We start from the raw sequence: 20,738 nt of genomic DNA on the forward strand, positions 1-20,738 counted from the left end.
CTCCTCTTTTTATATATCCTTGGTAGTGCCCTAGCCCTGAACAATACAATGGATTAGGGACAGAGTTCCAGCTTCAAATGGGAGCTTTCTTGCTTTTATGTGTTTAAATCACAGACATAACATTATTTAAATATAGCTTTTTTGTGGTTTGTTTTTTAGTTCTGCCGACACTGTGGTGGGTTTAGCAATGCAGATAACAACAGATGACTGTTCCTTTAGTGGAAGCTAAGAACTAGCTGATTAGTTGTTACTGTGTTGCACTGTAGAGAATATCTTGTAATTAAACTACACAAAAAAAAACCATTAAAGTAACGTGAAGGGTCTGACTTAACTTTGAATTCCCTTGTTTTTGTGGGATTAACAATGAAGTGCATGATGTTACATATAATAGGCCAAGTGGTGTTCTTTGGAAGGAAAAAGTGCTTAGGCGAATAATTGTAGTGGATCTCTGTGCATGGTTAGGGAAGATTAATTTACTCCAAATCATGCCCTTTGATTTTATCTTTACAGCTCTAGCTTAGTCCAGCTAGCAGTTTTATTAAATTATTTAATGATTTTTCCCCATTCAAGATGCCTAGTTCTGGTTTTAGATTACAGAAGGAGCTTCCTGGAAAGTCTTACCCGGAAGTACATTTATTGATAGTTTTCAAAACTCTAGTATTAGCAATATCTGTGGCAAAATTATGTTTATCATGCAATGCCGTTTTCCTACTCTATAACCTGAAAGATGCAGCATAATACAATTCATGGACATGTTTCTAGAAGCTAAGGTCTCCTGAGTTCTAAGACCTGTTCTATTCCAGATTCACTACGTGACTGGGCAAATCACTTAGTCTCTCTGCCCTGCTTTCCCCATCAGTTTCCTCATCTCACAGTGGCTAGTTAATGTTGGTACAGCAACCCTTTCGTTTGGAGTGTGTTAGCATGTAGATTACAACCATTGTTTGTAGTGCTGTTTGTGACTGGAGCCCTGCTATAGTACTCAACTGGGAAATTTGTAAAGTTCAGGGGATTTTTGATTCACTCTCTTGTCCTCCTTACCGTGAAGCATTTGGATAGCACAGATCTTGATTCTCTACTCTCCTGTCTTACATACTGGTGTGGCATTTCATGGCCTGCTTGTAGGGGAAAAAATTTAAAAAAATTTAAGTTAGAAGTGGGCTCATATAATGGGCAGTGAAGTGACAAAAATGGATGATTGACCAGAAAATTCCTTCTTTTACAAAAAAGTGCAGCTATGAAAGTCCTGTATCGGTTTATTGCATGTTCCTAAATATTCCTTTTACAGATATATTTATAATGAATTCATTTCCCAAGTTGGGGTATTGAAAGAAGAGAAACTGACACACAATTATGTGTTTCTTATGTAAATATGTGGAGTATACATGGTAGACTGAAATGTTTCCTTAGGGGCATATTGTAGTGTCTTCTGACCATTTTAAAAACATTTACGGTACTCTGTTTCAAGTGCTGACAGTATAGAAGATGATAATGGCTCCTTGTTGCGTGCCTTAAAATCTTTATGAAAAGATTAAGAGATTTTGAAATATTAATAACTTATTTGATTATCAAATACAAAAACACAAGAGGACCCGACAGACATTATGTACTAATAGATTGCAGTATTTGAAACAAAAATCGCTTATGAATTGGCACAAAGTTAAAACAGATCTAAAGTGGGATATATTTTCATCCAGTTCCAAGGCTATAAAAACAGTAAAAAATAATTTTGCTCCTTAAATCTGAGCTAAACTAAATTTCTATGTTTTCAGGCCGAGACTAAACCTATATTGGCAGGTGTTGGAGCAAGTCTTTATAGCTGAGTTATCACATAAACTCCCAAAGTACAGGATTTTAAATAGTATGTTGTAGTCCTCCATATTCTGGAGAGATGAAAGAATATCACTTCAGCTGCAGTAGGATATGTTCTTCCAAACCTATTTTGTTATGCACAACTATTCAACTTTCATATAACTTTGCAAATAGTCTCCCTGTACAGACCTTCAGCCTCCACCCGGCAATCGGAAGAACTGGGTTCTAGTCCCATTCAGACACTAAGCTGCTGTGTGATGTCATGAAAGTCATTTTTATCTCACTGTTTCAGTTTTCCCTGCTGTTAGTTTGAATTAATTATATTTTCATCCTTGTAAAGTGCTTTGATATCTATGAAAGATAAATACTAAGAACAAACTATTATGTATTACCTTTTAAAAAAATCTGTAGCTAGTGATAGTGGTTCCCCGTGTGTTTCTGACTGGGAACCAGTTGCAGCTTACAGGCTGGAAAAGATAGTATCTATTTTATTAATATAAAATACCTAGATTTGAGTGGCACTGGACACAGAAAACTGCTGTTGAGGGTAAGGTTCTTGCAGCCGTCTAAGGTAGATAGATACTAGTAGGTGCAGATTCTTTGCTTGTAGATGTCTGTCTTGAATCTTGATTTGATTTGTAAGCACTCCTGAACAGTTGAGCTTGAGTAGCACATTGAAAATATCCTTGCACAAGCTACAAAAACTTCAAAATTCCCACCACTTAAAAGCACATACCACATCTGTCTCGTCCCAACGTCACCTACCTTTTGCTCCCCTCATTGGGCATAATTCTAAAATAGAATGAATTTGAGAAGATTGTCATGTTCATTGTCATTCTTATGCCTACTTCTTATCATTCAAGTAATAAGAATGACCCCAAATCTACCTTCTCAGCAAAAAAGGTGGACTTTTAGTAAACTTGGCAGTTCCTTGTTGAGCAAGTATCTCTACTATTTTTGCTGAAGTTAGACCCCCATCAAACTCAGCCTGTTGGGGCCTACTTAATTTGAAATAGTTGAAGCACTGCACAGAAGTCAGGCTCAGAAGGACACAAAAACTACATTGGTAAATGATCTGTCAAGTGACCCATGAACAAAATCGAGATTGAGTTGCCCTTTGAAATAAACCTATTTGAATTTTATTATCTCCAGAGCACCTTGTGTCTCTAATCTTGTGAAAGGTTAGTATTCCATCCATCAGAGCAAGATTAGAGTTCTAGTTGATGTCTGTGCTTGATGATAACTGAATGCAGCAGTTGGGGTTGGAAGAAGGAAATTCATTACCATCAGCAGTTCAAAGAAAGACTGGGTAAACAGACACTCAAAAGCAGGTTCAAGATATTCCACATATATTCCCAGGTCAGAATAGCAGAAATGAAAGGACCAAAGTGTCAGTGAAGATTTAAACTTTTCCCCAACAGTCCAAGTAAGGCAATGACATCTTATTCCCATCCATTATTTTCATGTTGCAGATTATCAACCCATAAATGCTGCTGCATACCAGGTTGAAATACTAAACCCATTCTGAATGTAATTATCTGGCAGAAGTTGAGAATAAAAAAGTATAAGAATCAAGCGCAAACAAAATGTACAGCCAATACAGGAGCACAGATAATTAAAGGAGTTACTGTAAAACCCCTAGCACTAAGGGAAGAATGCAGATTTTGTAGTGTTAATAATCAAACATTACTTTTTCCTTACTTCTTCCTACCTCAGTAAAGAATCATTTTTCATGAGTTATGTCTTCTTCAAAGGCAACCTGACATTTTGAAAAATGCTGGGGTGCAGAAGCATTATTCCCTCACATGCTTGTTTGCCTGAACTTTGTAAATTTTTTATGTTATCCTCTGAATTACATAGTTGATAAGTCATTACCAGTGATGGCTTTCCTTCTAACTTAAAAACTGGTGCCATGAGATTTAGATTTTCAACTCTTACTGGCTTTATTCACTACATCACTGCTCACAGCCTTGAAAATATAGGGGTAATCTAAAGGATTAAAATGTATAAATTGTTCTAATCCATAGTTCCAGGATGCTGCTGATGGCCCTAAATTCATGCCTCTTGCTTTTCTGCCATTCCAAAGCGACCCATTTATTTGAAGTCTTACATATGGCTTTGAAGGATAGCAAGCAGCCCTTTGGCGTCAGTGCTCATGCTAAAGTTAGATCAGTCATCAGTAAAACAACCAGAGGTCAAAATTTTTATTTGGTATCAAACTCTCTACATTTGAGAGAGAAAGAAAAGCTAAACTTAACAGATGAGTGAGTGAACATAGGGAGTGATTTCCTCCTTTGGGGATAAGAGGGTGCATCATCTGGGGAAAAAATTACAAAACCCCATTTTACAAATTATAAAACCCCTTTCTTCCAATCTAGAAAGCACCTACTTCTACACAGAGACCAATCAATCAATCCATAAAATCTGTGCCTGTATGTGTGGGAGAGCATGTTTGTTTTTTCTGGGGAAGCTATGGGAAACTAAATCAGTTACTGATGAACCTGGTACCAGCCCTGAAACATGGAATTGTATCTATAGTATAAATGCAGTTGGAAAGCATGTCATAATAGAGTCCAACAGTGGGTGGTACAAACCATTCATATTGTGTTGAATATTTTCATTTACTAGCTACAGAGTTCATGCGCCATGGGTTCAAGCTCCCCCTTACCTTTTATTTTAAAACAAAGTTTTAACAATGATTGGCCTTCTGAATGAAGACCAAATGTATTTGAAATCTGATGAGGTTCAACAAGGACAAGTGCAGAGTCCTGCACTTAGGTTGGAAGAACCCCATGCACCGCTACAGACTAGGGACCGAATGGCTCGGCAGCAGTTCTGCAGAAAAGGACCTAGGGGCTACAGTGGACGAGAAGCTGGATATGAGTCAACAGTGTGCCCTTGTTGCCAAGAAGGCCAATGGCATTTTGGGATATATAAGTAGGGGCATTGCCAGCAGATCGAGGGATGTGATCGTTCCCCTTTATTCAACATTGGTGAGGCCACATCTGGAGTACTGTGTCCAGTTTTGGGCCCCACACTACAAGAAGGATGTGGAAAAATTGGAAAGAGTCCAGCGGAGGGCAACAAAAATGATTAGGGGACTGGAACACATGAGTTATGAGGAGAGACTGAGGGAACTGGGGATGTTTAGTCTACGGAAGAGAAGAATGAGGGGGGATTTGATAGCTGCTTTCAACTACCTGAAAGGGGGTTCCAAGAGGATGGATCTAGACTGTTCTCAGTGGTAGCTGATGACAGAATAAGGAGTAATGGTCTCAAGTTGCAGTGGGGGAGGTTTAGGTTGGATATTAGGAAAAACTTTTTCACTGGGAGGGTGGTGAAGCACTGGAATGCGTTACCTAGGGAGGTGATGGAATCTCCTTCCTTAGAAGTTTTTAAGGTCAGGCTTGAGAAAGCCCTGGCTGGGATGATTTAGTTGGGGATAGGTCCTGCTTTGAGCAGGGAGTTGGACTAGACCTCCGGAGGTCCCTTCCAACCCTGATATTCTATGATTCTATGGTCAAGTAACAAAGACCAAAGAAAGGTAATTAAAACAGAGAAAACGAGTGGGTGGGGAATGAGAAGGAAAATATATACTGAAATAGCATCAGACCTTAGAGGCCAAAGAAGATGATGTGCAGATGATACAGATAATCTTGGAAAATAATTGCCCAAATCATAGTTACCTGAATAGTATTGCTGGAAAGTCAATAAGCCGACAATAAGAACATAGATTTGAATCTAAAAACTGAGAAACAGGTCAAGGTGGATACAAAACTGTAGCAAAGGATTTCTTATCTGGAAGGACACATAGAGACTACAAAATTAAATGGGATGTGGCTGCAGCATAGCTACAACAATGGAGGCCAATTAAGAAAATCTTGAATTCAGGGGTTAGCATTAGGGGATGTAAGGATTTTAGGCTTCACTGAAGGTATAGTGGGAAAAGTCTTGTTTCATTCTTAGAAATGCAGCTACCACATGAGGATGAAAATGGAAAAATGATTGGGTCCTCTGGATTACAGGAACGTGGTGGGCAAACAGCAAACACAAGACCAGGTAGTAATACCCAGATGTCTGTTAGAAAAGTAATACAGCAAAACACAAACTGTCCAGTAAGTTCTTGGAATGTGTTGGGGGACAATTTCTTATTTCAGAAGGTGGAGGAAATAACCAGGAGAGAAGGTGAGGAGTCATTTTTGTCTTGAGGAATTGGCTGTAAATCTGAAGGTGGAAAGCAGCTTGCATGAAAGTGATCATGAAATTAAAAATTGTGATTTTAAGGAGAGGAAGGTGTGAGTAGCAGAATAAGGACAATGGAGTTAAAAATAGACTTTAATAAACTCAGAACTGGTAGGTAAGATCTGATAGGAAGAAAATATAAGGGAAAAAGGTGCTCAGGAGACCTGGCAGTTTCTCAATGAGGCTGTTCTAAAGGCAGAACAGTAAACTAGATCAATGGGAAGTCAAGAATAGAAAGAGGCCAATACAGCTCTATCAGGAGCTCTTTAAAGACATGAAACATGAAAAACAAATCCTATAAAAAGTGAAAACAGAAAAATTGATTAGGCTGAGTAGAAAAATAATAAGAAAAGGCAGAAAGGCAGAAAATGAGTTATTTCCTTGTATGTCCCATGCTAGGTTAAGAAGCTCTACATGTTAGGAGCAAGAGACAGACTAAGGAAAATGTGTGGGTCCACTACTTAGCGGAGAAGGAGAGCTAATAACAGACAAAACACAAGAACGATGAGGTGTTTAATGCCTATTTTGCTTCCCTCTTCACATAAAAGGTTAATTGTGACCAGATACTTAACATTAACAACAAGAGGGAAGGAATACAAACCAGCATAGGGAAACACCAGGTTAAAAATATTTAGATAAATTACGGTAGGTATAGTTAAGTCAGCAAGGCCTGATTAAATTCATTGGAGAGTATTTAAGGAACTAGCTAAAGCAGGCTCAGAACCATTAGCAATTTTCTATGAGACAGGTGAGATTCCAGAAGAGTGAAGAAAGGCAAACATAGTACCTGTCTTTATAACTGGAAACAAAGAGGGCCTGTGGATTATTGCCAGCCTAACCTGGGTTCCTGGAAAGATCTTAGAACATATTATTAAACAATCCATTTGTAAGCACCTAGAGGAAATCAGGATGATCAGTAATGACAAATACATGTTGGCTAAGATCAAATCTTGCCAAAGCAACATAATTTCCTTCTTTGACAGGGATATTGGCCTAGTGGATAAGGGAGGCAATATATGTGATATATCTTGGTTTAAGAAAGGTTTTTGGCAGTGTCCCATTACATTCTCATAAGCAAACTAGGGAAATGTGGTTTAGCTGAAACTACTATAAGATGGGTGCACAACTAAATGAAAAACGATACTCAGCATAATCAGTGGTTTGCTGTCCACTAGAGCAGTCATATCTAGTGGAGTCCCACAGAGGTCTATTCTGGATCTGATACTATTCAATATTTTCATTAATGACTTGGATAATCAGGGGCTGCTCTAACTATAAGCAAACAAGGTAGCTGCATAGTGTTGCAAATTTCTGGGAATAATTGATTTTTTTGTTGAATACTTGTCAAATGGTCTTCTCCTGCCACCCTCAATGTTGGCCTTCTGGAGCTATCCCTATCACTGGCACATTCTTCCCTTCAACCGCTTCACTGACAGTGCCTCTATCCCTTGCACACCTATTCACTCAATATATCATGTAGCCCTGCTCCTGCACAGAGCTACTGTACCACACAGCCCCTATCCAATCTGGAGCTCCACCCACTGTACCTCATAGCTCTGCCCACTGGACCATAGAGTTATGGCCACTGCACTACACAGCCTCACCCACTACATAAAGCTCCACCCACTGTATCACACAGCCCTGGCCACCATCTGTTGTTTCACCCACAGGGCAGTTGTTTTGCCTAGAGTGTCGGATTGTCTTGAGCGGCCTCAGTGGATAATGAAGTGGAGAGTATACTTGTAAAATGTGCACATTACATGAAGCTGTGGGGGTTGCAAGCACTTTGGAGGACAGAATTGGAATTCAAAGTGACTTTGATTAGTTGATTTCAGACCAATTCACAAGATGAAATTCAATATTGGTAAATACAAAGTACTACATGTCATCAGTTGTTAGCTGTGCATGTGTGTTGTACCTGCATGCTGCACTGGCTCTGGCTAGACAGCCTGTACAATAGGCACTAATCAAACTGCCCAATGAGACCATAGATGGCTGCATATTAGGGTTGCCAACTTTCTAATTGCACAAAACTGAACACCCCTGCCCCTTCTGAGCCCCCTCCCTCCAATGCTTGCTCTCCCCCACCCTCATTCACTTTCACTGCGCTGGGGCTGCAGGTTGGAGTGCAGGAGGGGGTGAGGGCTCCAGCTGGGCAAATTGTGGGGTTGGCAACGAGGGACTGGTTGGGGATTATAACATATCCATTCTTCTTGCTGCCATGCTCGGCTTTGGCTTGTAAAATTCTTCACCAGGGTTATCAGTGAAGGTAGGCTACCAAAGATATGGTGCATCGCAAAAGTCATTGGCCTCCTAAAGCCTGGAAAGGAGGCAAGTCAAGCTATTGTCCTGTATCATTATTGTTGGTGTGCTTCAAGGCACTGGAGTGCTTGGTCCTACAGTGCATATTACCCGATGTGGAGAAAAAATTTTGAGCCCTGACCAAGCTGGCTTTCACCAAGGCCGTAGCACATGAGACAAAGTACTCATGCTGACCACATTTGTTGAAAATGGGTTCCAGGGAAACTTGAAAAAGGCACTGTTTTCATTGATCTAACAGAGATGTATGATACGGTATGGCACACTAGCCTGCTTGTGAAGTTATCACGGGTCCTGATACCTTGGGTCACAGGTGTCCTTGAACTGTTCCTCCACAATAGGAAGTTGAGTCCCCATATGTGGGAGAAGATGAGTGCTTGGAGACGACAGAGCAATGGGTTACCCCAGGGCTCTGTGCGTTCTCCAACCCTGTTCAACCTTTACGAAAATGACCTGCCAACAATGGAGTCATGAAAATGCATTTACACAGATGACATCTGTTGCGGTACCCAGGCCCAGATGTTTCACGAGCTTGATGCTACTTTAAATCGGGTCATGATAAAGTTAGCTGACTACTGTAAGACGTGGCACCTCCAGTCAAGCATCATAAAAACCATCTCCAGTTTGTTCCATCTTCATCACGCCGCGCAACCCAAGAACTGAATGTTTATCTGAATGGTCAGAAGGTGAAGCATGAAGTAGAACCGGTCTATCTAGGTGTGACCTTAGACTGCACACTGAGTTATCCTGCCCACCTGAAGATGACAGCAGCTAAAGTGAAGATGTGCAGCAATCTTCTTAGTAAACTGGCAGGCTCGCCATGGGGTACTCATGCTCCAACTTTGTGGACGTCAGATCTTGCCACCCCGTATTCAGTGGCAGAGTACTGCGTGCGAGTTTGGAGTTGGTCACACACTAAACTAGTGGATATGCAGTTACGTGCTGCCAAGAGTACCATCTCCAGCACCCTGCGTCTGACTCTACTCCCATGGCTTCCAGTTCTGATCAATACTGCTCCTCCTCATATCAGACGAGAGGTTACCACTAGCAAGTTACTGGAGAAAGTATGCGCCAACTCAAGCCTGCTGCTGAACAATGACCCTTTAAAACCACCAGCTGCATGTTTGCTGTCACATCGCCCACAGTTTCCCATCCACCATGCCAAGATGTTAGGGTGGAAACACTCTGGCGAGAGGAATGGCTGTTCTAAAGAGGATGCTGATCAATTGTTCTCCATATCCACTGAAGGGAAAACAAGAAACAATGGATTTCATCTGCAGCAAAGGATATTTAGGTTAGTTATTAGGAAAAACTTCCTACCTAGAAGGCTAGTTAATTACTGGAATAGGTTTCCGAGGGAGGTTGTGCAATCCTGTCATTGGAGAACAGGTTAGACAAACACCTATTAAGGATGAACTTGGTATATTTTGTCCCTCCTCAGCTCAGAGGTGGACTAAATGACCTCTTGAAGTCCCTTCCAGCCCTACATTTCTATGGGTTCATAATATTAGAGACCAGCAGTGGTTAATAAAAGCTGCTAATCAAGAAAGACTTTAAAATAGGTGGTCTGAGATTCTCTATGTGTTAGACTTTTCAGAGACGTGTACATGTGTTATAAAGGCAGAAATGGCTGCATGCAAAGCAGGCATGGTATATATTGGTATAGCTTGTATTTATGAAAACAATCAGCATGATTTCACCACTGTGAGAGAAGCCTCAACCTTCCTCCCCTCAACTCCTGATGCTGTGATGAACATGTCGCTTCTGTGTAGTTGTAAAACAAACACTCTGCTGTGGGACCTCTGATCTAAACAGGAGAAATTCTAGCTGTTTCGCCAACCTGAAGAACCAGAGTGGGGGGGGGGAGGAAGGATGGAATGACACCACAACTGGCCAATCAGCAGAGGGAGGGCTGGGCAGCAGTACTGTGCTCCCTAGAAGTTGGCACTAAGGGCAATAGCCCTGCTTGATCAGCCCTAGAACCAGCCCTGGATTTAAAAGTTCTGCTGTGAGGTTTGAGTTTGGGAGCGGGGTAGGCAGGGGAGAAGAAGCAGTGGTTCTCTTCCAAACCCAGCCCAAATGAGATGCCAGAATAAGATACTACACAATACAGCTTCTGTAGATGCTCAAAATATGGGAAGCCACACTTCTTGGGGTTAGCTCCACCTCAGTATGGCTTGAATGCCCTGTTGGCTCTGTTGGATTGCCTCATCCGTGGTAGTGGGGCTCAGATGCCCTGCTGGGACTGTGATGTTATCTCCTATTGTTGGGCTGGATGTCCCCTGGAATCCATTCTTTTCATTTGGCATGATGACTTTATTGGGCAGATTGGAGTGGGGAGAGTATTACCTCATTCTCCAAGTATCATCCACTCATGGTGCCAGAAACCAGTATAATTCATAATACATAATGCACATATAATCATCCCCTCTTTTTTTTAAACCCGCTTTGATCACTGGTGAAATTGTTAACTATCTTGCCATCTATATCATCATTGCTAGTCATCCAAGTAAACACCCTATTGAGTGGGATGGGGATTGTTCCACTTCAAGCTATTGCTTCAGGCTGTTGGGAGACTCAGGCTGACATCACAGCAGTTACACTCAGTTTACATTTTGAAGGTTTTTTCCACAACCATGGGGACTTGAAACAAAAGAAAAAAGTGTACAAAAAAACCCCACAAAGCTGAAATGTTTGGAGAGTAAATAGGTAGCCTCAAAACAATGTACCAGGTTACAAAGCTTCTGTGAGCCAACTTAGTTCAAACCCTTGCTCTGGGAACCAAAGCAATTGTTTAAAATGTGGGGGGAAAAAGCTTTGTAACATACTGTATATCTGTATATTCTGCTAGTAATATATTCTGCTTGAATATTAGAGAAAAGTAAATACAAAAGGGGTGAACACACTTGAGATATATTATGCGTGAATACATAGTACTAATTAAACTATTCTGAGAGATAAAATTAATGAGACAGTCTGGAGGACTGTGTCTGTCACAGTTACCTTAACTTCAAACAATTTTTCTTCATTTTTAATACAGTGTGATATATAAACTTAAGACAAATCTATTTAAGACTATCCACAAGGGGCAAAGTGTGACCAAGAAAATTATGTCAGAGAAAGCAACGAATATTTGTATATGCTTGGTTGAACGAACGGTTTAATTTGATGTTGAATCCTAATATTAAAGCACCTAATGGGAACAAATGTTTAATTACCTGGTTTGTAAATTAAGTAGCATTTAAAGTGTAAGGCCATATAGGCTATGTAAAAATTATAATGTACTGGTGATGCTTCTTAGTTATGTAGAGACAGCAGTGTAATTAATGCCACTTAACATGTAATATACCTCAGGTTTCCATTTTTCAGACATTATCCCTGTTTTAATGTGAGTTAAAATGATTTTTTGAAATTCTTTTGCTTTCTAGTCAGTAAAATACATTGTCCATTTAAAATCCATAAAATGTGTTTTTCAAAGGATTTCTCTCCTTTTTATCTGTAGTCAATTTTCCCCCTCTACCAGGGAATACCGTTAAACAACTCCCCTAAATAACTGGGCCTATACATTTGGAAAATGTCAGTATATATACACACTTTAGGGCTGGCAAGTGATTAAAAAAATTAATAGTGATTAATTGTGCTGTTAAATAGAATACCATTTAAATATTTGGATATTTTCTACATTTTCAAATATACTGATTTTAATTACACAGAGTACAAAGTATACAGTGCCCACTTTATATTTATTGTTGATTAGTATTTTTCAATTTACCTAATACAGTGCAATCAGTGCAATTTACCTAATACAGTGCAATTTACCTAATACAGTGCAATCTCTTTATCATTAAAGTTGAACTTGCAAATGTAGAATTAAGTACAAAAAACCCAACAAATAAAAAACTGTAAAACTTTAGGGCCTACAAGTCCACTCAGTCCTACTTCAGCCAATCACTCAAACAAGTTTCAGAGTAGCAGCCGTGTTAGTCTGTATCCGCAAAAAGAAAAGGAGGAGTACTTGTGGCACCTTAGAGGCTAACAAATTTGAGTATAAGCTTTCGTGAGCTACAGCTCACTTCAAATGCATTCAGTGGAAAATACAGTGGGGAGATTTTATATACACAGAGAATATGAAACAATGGGTGTTACCATACACACTGTAAGGAGAGTGATCAGGTGAGGTGAGCTATTACCAGCAGGAGAGCAGGGGGGGAAAAAAACCTTTTGTATTGATAATCAAGGTAGGCCATTTTCAGCTGTTGACAAGAACGTATGAGGAGTGGGGGGGGGGCAGAAATAAACGTGGGGAAATAGTTTTACTTTGTAATGACCCATCCACTCCCAGTCTTTATTCAAGCCGAAGTTAATTTTAATCCAGTTTGCAAAGTAATTCCAATTCAGCAATCTCTCTTTGGAGTCTGTTTTTGAAGTTTTTTTGTTGAAGAATTGCCACTTTTAGATCTGTAATCGAGTGACCAAAGAGATTGAAGTGTTCTCTGACTGGTTTTTGAATGTTATAATTCTTGACGTCTGATTTATGTAAAAGAATAAATGGACACAGACTGTCCAGTTTGGCCAATGTACATGGCAGAGGGGCATTGCTGGCACATGGCATATATCACATTGGTAGATGTGCAGGTGAACGGGGCTCTGATGGTGTGGCTGATGTGATTTGGCCCTATGATGGTGTCCCCTGAATAGATGTGGGCACAGTTGGCAACGGGCTTTGTTGCAAGGATAGGTTCCTGGGTTAGTGGTTCTGGTGTGTGGTTGCTGGTGAATATTTGCTTCAGATTCGGGGGCTGTCTGTAAGCAAGGACTGGCCTGTCTCCCAAGATCTGTGAGAGTGATGGGTTGTCCTTCAGGATAGGTTGTAAATCCTTGATGATGCGCTGGAGAGGTTTAGTTGGGGGCTGAAGGTGATGGCTAGTGGCGTTATTTTCTTTGTTGGGCCTGTCCTATAGTAGGTGACTTCTGGGTACTCTTCTGGCTCTGTCAATCTGTTTCTTCACTTCAGCAGGTGGGTATTGTAGTTGTAAGAGTGCTTGATAGAGATCTTGCAGGTGTTTGTCTCTGTCTGAGGGGTTGGAGCAAATCCGGTTGTATTGTAGAGCTTGGCTGTAGACAATGGATCGTGTGGTGTGGTCTGGATGAAAGCTGGAGACATGTAGGTAGGCATAGCGGTCAGTAGGTTTCCAGTATAGGGTGGTGGTTATGTGACCATCACTTATTAACACTGTAGTGTTCAGGAAGTGGATCTCTTGTGTGGACTGGTCCAGGCTGAGGTTGATGGTGGGATGGAAATTGTTGAAGTCATGGTGGAATTCCTCAAGGGCTTCTTTTCCATGAGTCCAGATGATGAAGATGTCATCACTGTAGCGCAAGTAGAATAGGGACATTAGGGGACAAGAGCTGAGGAACTGTTGTTCTAAGTCAACCATAAAAAAAATGTTGGCATACTGTGGGGCCATGCAGGTACCCATAGCAGTGCTGCTAATTTGAAGATATTACTACAAAAGGTTCCCCCCCCCCTCCTACTGGTAATAGCTCACCTTACCTGATCACTGTAACAAGAGTGTGTATGGTAATACCCATTGTTTCATTTTCTCTGTGTATATAAATCTCCCCACTGTATTTTCCACTGAATGCATCTGATGAAGTGAGCTGTAGCTCACAAAAGCTTATGCTCAAATAAATTTGTTAGTCTAAGGTGCCACAAGTACTCCTTTTTAGACAAAACAAGTTAGGTTACAATTTGCAGGAGATAATGCTGTCCACTTCTTGTTTGCCTGTTCTTGCTTTCAGGTGACACTGTATTCAGATGGCACTGTTGTAGCCGGCATTGCAAGATACTTGTGTGCCAGATGTGCTAAAGATTCATATGTCCCTTCATGTTTCAACCACCATTCCAGAGGACATGCGTCCATGCTGATGACAGGTTCTGCTTGATAACTATCCAAAGCAGAGCGAACCGATGCATGTTCATTTTGATCATCTGAGTCAGCTGCCACCAGCTTAAGGTTGATTCTTTTTTGGTGGTTTGTGTTCTGTAGTTTCCACATCTGAATGTTGCTCTTTTAAGACTTCTGAAAGCATTCTCCACACCTCGTCCCTCTCAGATTTTGGGTGGCACTTCAGATTCTTAAACCTTGGGTCCAGTGCTGTAGCTATTTTGAGAAATCTCACATTGGTAACTTCTTCGCATTTTGTCAAATCTGGTGTGAGATGGTTCTTAAAACGAATATGTGCTGGGTCATCTGAGACTGCTATAACATGAAATATGTCAGAGTGCAGGTAAAACAGAGTTGAAGATGTACAATTCTCCCCCAAGGAGTTCAGTCACAAATTTAATTAATGCATTATTTTTTAATGAGCATCATCATGGAAGTATGTCCTCCAGAATGGTGGCCAAAGCATGAAGGGGCATATGAGAGTTTAGCATATCTGGCATGTAAATACCTTGGAATGCCAGCTACAAAAGTTCCATGTGAATGCCTGTTCTTACTTACAATCTTTCTTGAAAGTAAGAAGCAGGCAGCATTATCTCCCATGAATGTAAACAAACTTGTTTGTCTTAGCAATTGGCTGAACAAGAAGTAGCACTCAGTGGACTTGTAGGCTCTAAAGTTTGTTTTGTTTGAGTGCAGTTATATAACAAAAAAAAAAATCTACATTTGTAAGTTACACTTTCACTATAAAGAGACTGCAGTATAGTACTTGTATGAGGTGAACTGAAAAATACTATTTCTTTTATCATTTTACAGTGCAAATATTTGTAATAAAAGATATAAAGTGAGCATTCTACACTTTGTATTCTGTGTAGTAATAGAAATCAATATTTGAAAGTGTAGAAAAACATCCAAAATATTTAATATCAATTGGTATTCTATTGTTTAGAAGTGCAATTAATTTGATTAATTTGAGCTAATCACGTGAGTTAACTGCGATTAATCAACAGCCCTAATATATAGCATCCATCACCATAGTACCTCGCAAACAATGAGTTACTCCCTGTGATGAAGGAAAGTATTATTTCTAAAATTGAGACAAGAGGGGAATGGAGACATATTATTTAATTAATATGAGGCATTTATATTATGGTTGTACCCAGAAGCCACAATCAGGACCAAGGACCTGTTGTGCTAGGCACTGTATAAACACCTAGAAAGACAGCCTGTGTTCTGAAGAACTGACAGTTTAATTTAAGACACTGTCTGAAAAGTAAGTAGAGTAAATACTGTGCCCCAAGGTTCGGTCCTGGGGCCGGTTTTGTTCAATATCTTCATTAATTATCTGGATGATGGCTTGCACCCTCAAGTTCGCAGATGACACTAAACTGGGAGGAAAGGTAGATATGCTGGAGAGTAGGGATAGGATAGAGAGGGACTAGACAAATTAGAGGATTGGGCCAAAAGAAATCTGATGAGGTTCAACAAGGACAAGTGCAGAGTCCTGCACTTAGGACAGAAGAATCCAATGCACCGCTACAGACTAGGGACCAAATGGCTAGGCAGCAGTTCTGCGGAAAAGGACCTAGGGGTTACAGTGGATGAGAAGCTGGATATGTGTCAAGTGTGCCCTTGTTGCCAAGAAGGCCAACGGCATTTTGGGATGTATAAGTAGGGGCATTGCCAGCAGATCGAGGGATGTGATCATTCCCCTCTATTCAACATTGGTGAGGCCTCATCTGGAGTACTGTGTCCAGTTTTGGGCCCCGCACTACAAGAAGGATGTGGAAAAATTGGAAAGCGTCCAGCGGAGGGCAACAAAAATGATTAGGGGACTGGAACACATGAGTTCTGAGGAGAGGCTGAGGGAATTGGGATTGTTTAGTCTTCAGAAGAGAAGAATGAGGGGGGGATTTGATAGCTGCTTTCAACTACCTGAAAGGGGGTTCCAAAGAGGATGGATCTAGACTGTTCAGTGGTAGCAGATGACAGAACAAGGAGTAATGGTCTCAAGTTGCAGTGGGGGAGATTTATGTTGGGTATTACGAAAAACTTTCACGAGGAGGGTGGTGAAGCACTGGAATGCATTACCTAGGGAGGTGGTGGAATCTTTTTCCTTTGAGGTTTTTAAGGTCAGGCTTGAGAAAGCGCTGGCTGGGATGATTTAGTTGGGATTGGTCCTGCTTTGAGAAGGGGGTTGAACTAGATGACCTCCTGAGGTCCCTTCCAACCCTGATATTCTATGACTGTATGATTCTATGCGATAGAGGATGAATAGTTTGGTGATAAGGGTGCTAGCCTCAGACTTGGGAGAAATGGCTCAATTCCCTGCTCTGCCATAGACTCCCTGTATGTGACTGTGGGCAAGTCACTTGTCTTTGTGCCCCAGCTCACTTTTACGCATGGGGATAAAAGCACTTTCCTATCTCACAGGAGTGAGAAAGATTGTGAGGCTCCTAGATACTGTGGTATTGGTGGCCATATAAATACCATAGATAGGATGAGGGGAAAAAGCAGTAAGAACATATGGTTACAAGTACATTATTAATATTAGCTGTTGTCCCCTGGTCCCTGTAGGGTTCCATCTAGAACTTATCAGTTGGTGATTTCTTGCAGCCAACAAAAATCTTCAGATAGAAAGGTTTAAAAAATAGTATCAGTAGAAAACCTTGGTGTGCATGTGTGTTTTGTCCTATTCCTTTTCTTCTCATAAAACTTAGTTTATTAATTTATCCTGCCAAAGCATGTTATCTTTGTTACATTTCAGAATTGCAATGATTTTTGCCCTCATCTCTAGCCACTGTGCAAACTATCTCCTTTGTTAATTTATGGTGGGAAAAGAGAATTCATTTAAACTGGTATTCATTTTTAAAACACCCTTCTAATTTGGTTTTATAGAAACAAATATGAATTAAAAAGAGGCAAACTGTAAAAAAATCCCCTTATCACTTAGGTCTGTCAGCCAACTGGACTATTCTTACAAAATTTAATTGTGGACACGCTGACAGATGTTGGCAATAAACTACAGTAGCAGAAAATTGCTCCCTAACCCATTTTTCACATTAAAAAAACAAAGTAGGTAGTGTGGAAATGTCTCTTGAAATGACTCAGCAATTACAGCAGAATGGACCTCACGTATTGGACGTCTACTGCCAAGCTAGAGGAGAATTGGCCGGTGTGATTGCAAATGACAAACTGTGGCCCCCCTTTGGAGTCTCCTGGCAACAAGCAAGTTGAAAAAGAAAGCAAAGTTGTTCTCTTGTATAAAGGACCCCCTTGCAGGTTCCTAGAAAACATTTCTATCTTCATGCCTAACACACTCAGCAGCCAGCCAGCAGAACACAAGTACAGCGTTGCAACATAAAGCTCTTTGGTATCACTACATGTCAAACACCCACTAAAATGGAAACCTCATTTGTAACCCAGCAGCTGACAAATGAGAACAAGAAACAACCACCCAAAGAAACCACCCTTCACTCAAACAAACAAGTATTGGAAATTTGAAGGCTACTTTTACGAAAGCTTGCACAAAAGGAAAGTATGCTATATTGTTTTAAATCTGGCATAACACTATATATGCTAATCTTCCTAGGATCATTTTTAGTGCATTGTACCATACACCTTATTTCTGTTTTCTTTTGACTAGAATTCTCCCAGTGGACATACTCGTAGCCAGCAAAGAGGTTTCTGATGATACAATCGGTCAGATAAAAAGCCAATGAGAAAGCATCCGGTTCTAGTAAACAGTTTGTGTTGAATCTAAAGAGATTCAACTATAAACTTTGTTCTCAGCCCTCAATCATGCAGTTGGATTCATACAGAGAACTACTGACTTCAACATAGCTCTGTGTGGGTGCAGAGATACATTCCACATGGATCTAATTGCAGGAGTAGGGCCTAAAAGAAAGAGGTTTTAATTGTTTTCTTAAAAGGGGCAAATTCAAGTGTCTGATCACAGTTTGTTTGAAGGTAATCATTTATTACGTTTTTTATCTTCATGAGGCAGTTATCCTCAAAGCCTACTTCTTTATTCTGTCTGCTGCTACCACCTCTTAAGCAATATCTTTCACATTCCATTGACCTCTTAGTGGTTATGTCTGATTTTATAGAGGAAGGTGCTTTCTGCTTTTTGCTGGCAAGGCTGGAAAGGCTTATTATTGCCTTTCAGTTATTTTCAGTTTTCTGATTTTTCAAGGTGTGTGAGCATGTGTAGCTCTCGTCGGTTTCAATGGGAGTGATGGACTCATAATATGTAACTTACAGAGAGAGGTCTGAATAACAAAATAGCTGTTGAAAGTTGTGTGCACAAAAAGAAAAGAAAGTCCACTGCTGCTACTAGAAGTAAAGCCCAAAGGGATCCTTCTGTACACTAGGCTTCCAGTTTCTTGTCACCTTGTTAAATCTGATCAAGGGAAAATGTAATTGACATGGAAGTAAAAGCTAATCTAGACTCAGAAACCTGTTCTACATTAGGGCTCCCACCAGTAATGAACTGGTGGTTGCATGTCATAAATTCTCTGCTGTAGAGCTCAGGCAGTTTTGCAAAATAATTCCCAAGTGTAGACAGAAGGGATCCTCATGGAACTTACCTTCCCCAGAGCTCCTGCTCTGGTAGGTTTCTATCTTCTTTTAATTTTTTTCATAGCTGATGTATATAAAACTGTATTTGAGTACATTGATTCTGGCAGAGAATTTTGAAGACACAGGATAGAGAGAGCACATTGAAGTACATGAAAATCCTTCCATTGACTTCAGTGGGCTTTAGATTCAGTTCATAATATTTGAGTTTACCACTGGTAAAGTATGATTTCCTATCCTTAGTTGTCACACAATAAATGTAAATTGATTGCTTTCAGCTTGCCTTTTTTTAGTTTTGTAGTTTATTTATGAGGTCCACAAAATGCTATCTAAAAGTAATAGTATGGATGTAGTGTAAAATTGTTAGGGTTAGAATTTATTTTCTGCATTAATTTAACAGTATAAAATATCAAACAATTCATGTGTTTGTGGCTGGCACTGGTATTGAGGATACTTTTATTCACAACAAAAGTTGCTAATGTTTGATTTTCTGTGATATGGCACCAGAAATTTAACAGAATATCTAAGGTATTGTGACTAAAGTCAGTTTCCTCTAGTTTGTACAAAAGTAAGGTATGACTTCTCTTTTCTCTATTTTGGAATGTGTATTTGAGAGGCCAAGGAGATCTACTGTAGGCTCTAGACATACTGTAACAAGGTCACACTCACCTCTCTGCACTCTTTGTTTGTGGTGGGCCTTTGGTGACTCAGCCTTCCGGACAAATCAAACAGTCTGTCTGTGAGATAAAAGCAAAGCAAACCCCTTTCAGGATACAAGTCCAACAGGGGTTTCTCTCAGTGCCCTCTGTGACATCTCCCTCAAGTTCTCCCTGTTCCTGAATAGAGCAGTGCCTCAGGGCTCCTTCCCTGGAGGCAGTGTCTTCGTCCTCTAAGGGCCCTTCTAGCCCCAGCTCTTCAGCTGTGCCACTACAGTTCAGTTCCCCTTCTGGGGTGCCTCAAAATCCAGGCCACTTTCCCAGTGGCTGCAGGCAGAACCTGAGCTCACCCTCTACTCCAGGTTCCAGAGACCCTATAATAGCAGCTATCTGCAATGCCCCTTTACATAAACTGTGTTGCTGCTCTAATTCCCTGGGTCACCGCTCCATGGCTCCAGCACATTCTTCACCCTTACCTCAGGGTCTTGTCCTGGTGGAGTCCCATCAGCCAACTCAGAGTACCATCCACTCTCCTCCAGCTCAAGCAAGGAACTGAACTCACTCTGGCCCTGCAACTTTTCTTATACTGACCTCCTTGGCCCTGATTGGCTGCTTCCCACACAGCCTCTCTAGGCAGCTTGGAGGACCTCTCTATTGCCCTTTTCTGGGGCAAGGTATGGCAGGGCCAAAAGGCCTCCAGCAGGAGGCCTCAGGGCCTAGTCCACCCTATCGCACATACCAATAGACTTCTGATAATATGTTAGGAATTGGAAAATCTCCCTATTTATAGTTAATGACCTCTAGTGGTTCTTATGGAAAAATATGTCACCATATTTTGAAACATTTTTGCACTAGGTCCCACAGTTTTTGAATTCTTAATGTCATTTTCAGGGAAGTTTTTACTATTTTTTCTGGAGAAATTGAGGAGGCTCCTGACATTTTATAAGCATAAAATGTCAAAAATAGTATGATGTAAAACTCACCATTCAAAAATTCACAAAAGTCCATAAAATGCTACATGTCTTCTTTTGCTCATGGACATTCATGACAATGGAAGTGCTGTAAGCATTTGAATATGATATTGAGAAGCCATTTAACATGTCATTTATATTTGTGAGTCCTTCACTTAGGGAGTTTCCACTTGATAATGAAAGTAAGACTTTTACTACTGGTTATTATCTTATGC

The 20,738-nt window shown here is 40.5% G+C and overlaps 1 protein-coding gene and 1 long non-coding RNA gene across 3 annotated transcripts in view; one reads left to right on the top strand and one right to left on the bottom strand.

The window, feature by feature from the left end:
• GPC6 (glypican 6) overlaps window positions 1–20,738 on the top strand; it is a 1,155,513-nt gene that overhangs the window by 609,751 nt on the left and 525,024 nt on the right. The gene's annotated exons all lie outside the window — the stretch shown is intronic.
• LOC122463643 lies at window positions 2,929–20,090 on the bottom strand. The gene is made up of 3 exons (XR_006287206.1): window positions 20,029–20,090; window positions 19,566–19,633; window positions 2,929–3,350 (listed from the first exon to the last, which is right to left on the bottom strand). It is a non-coding gene; the product is annotated as an uncharacterized LOC122463643 (long non-coding RNA).

The sequence above is a fragment of the Chelonia mydas genome, chromosome 1 (assembly GCF_015237465.2).
Source record: "Chelonia mydas isolate rCheMyd1 chromosome 1, rCheMyd1.pri.v2, whole genome shotgun sequence".
In the NCBI taxonomy this organism is placed as follows: Eukaryota; Metazoa; Chordata; order Testudines; family Cheloniidae; genus Chelonia; species Chelonia mydas.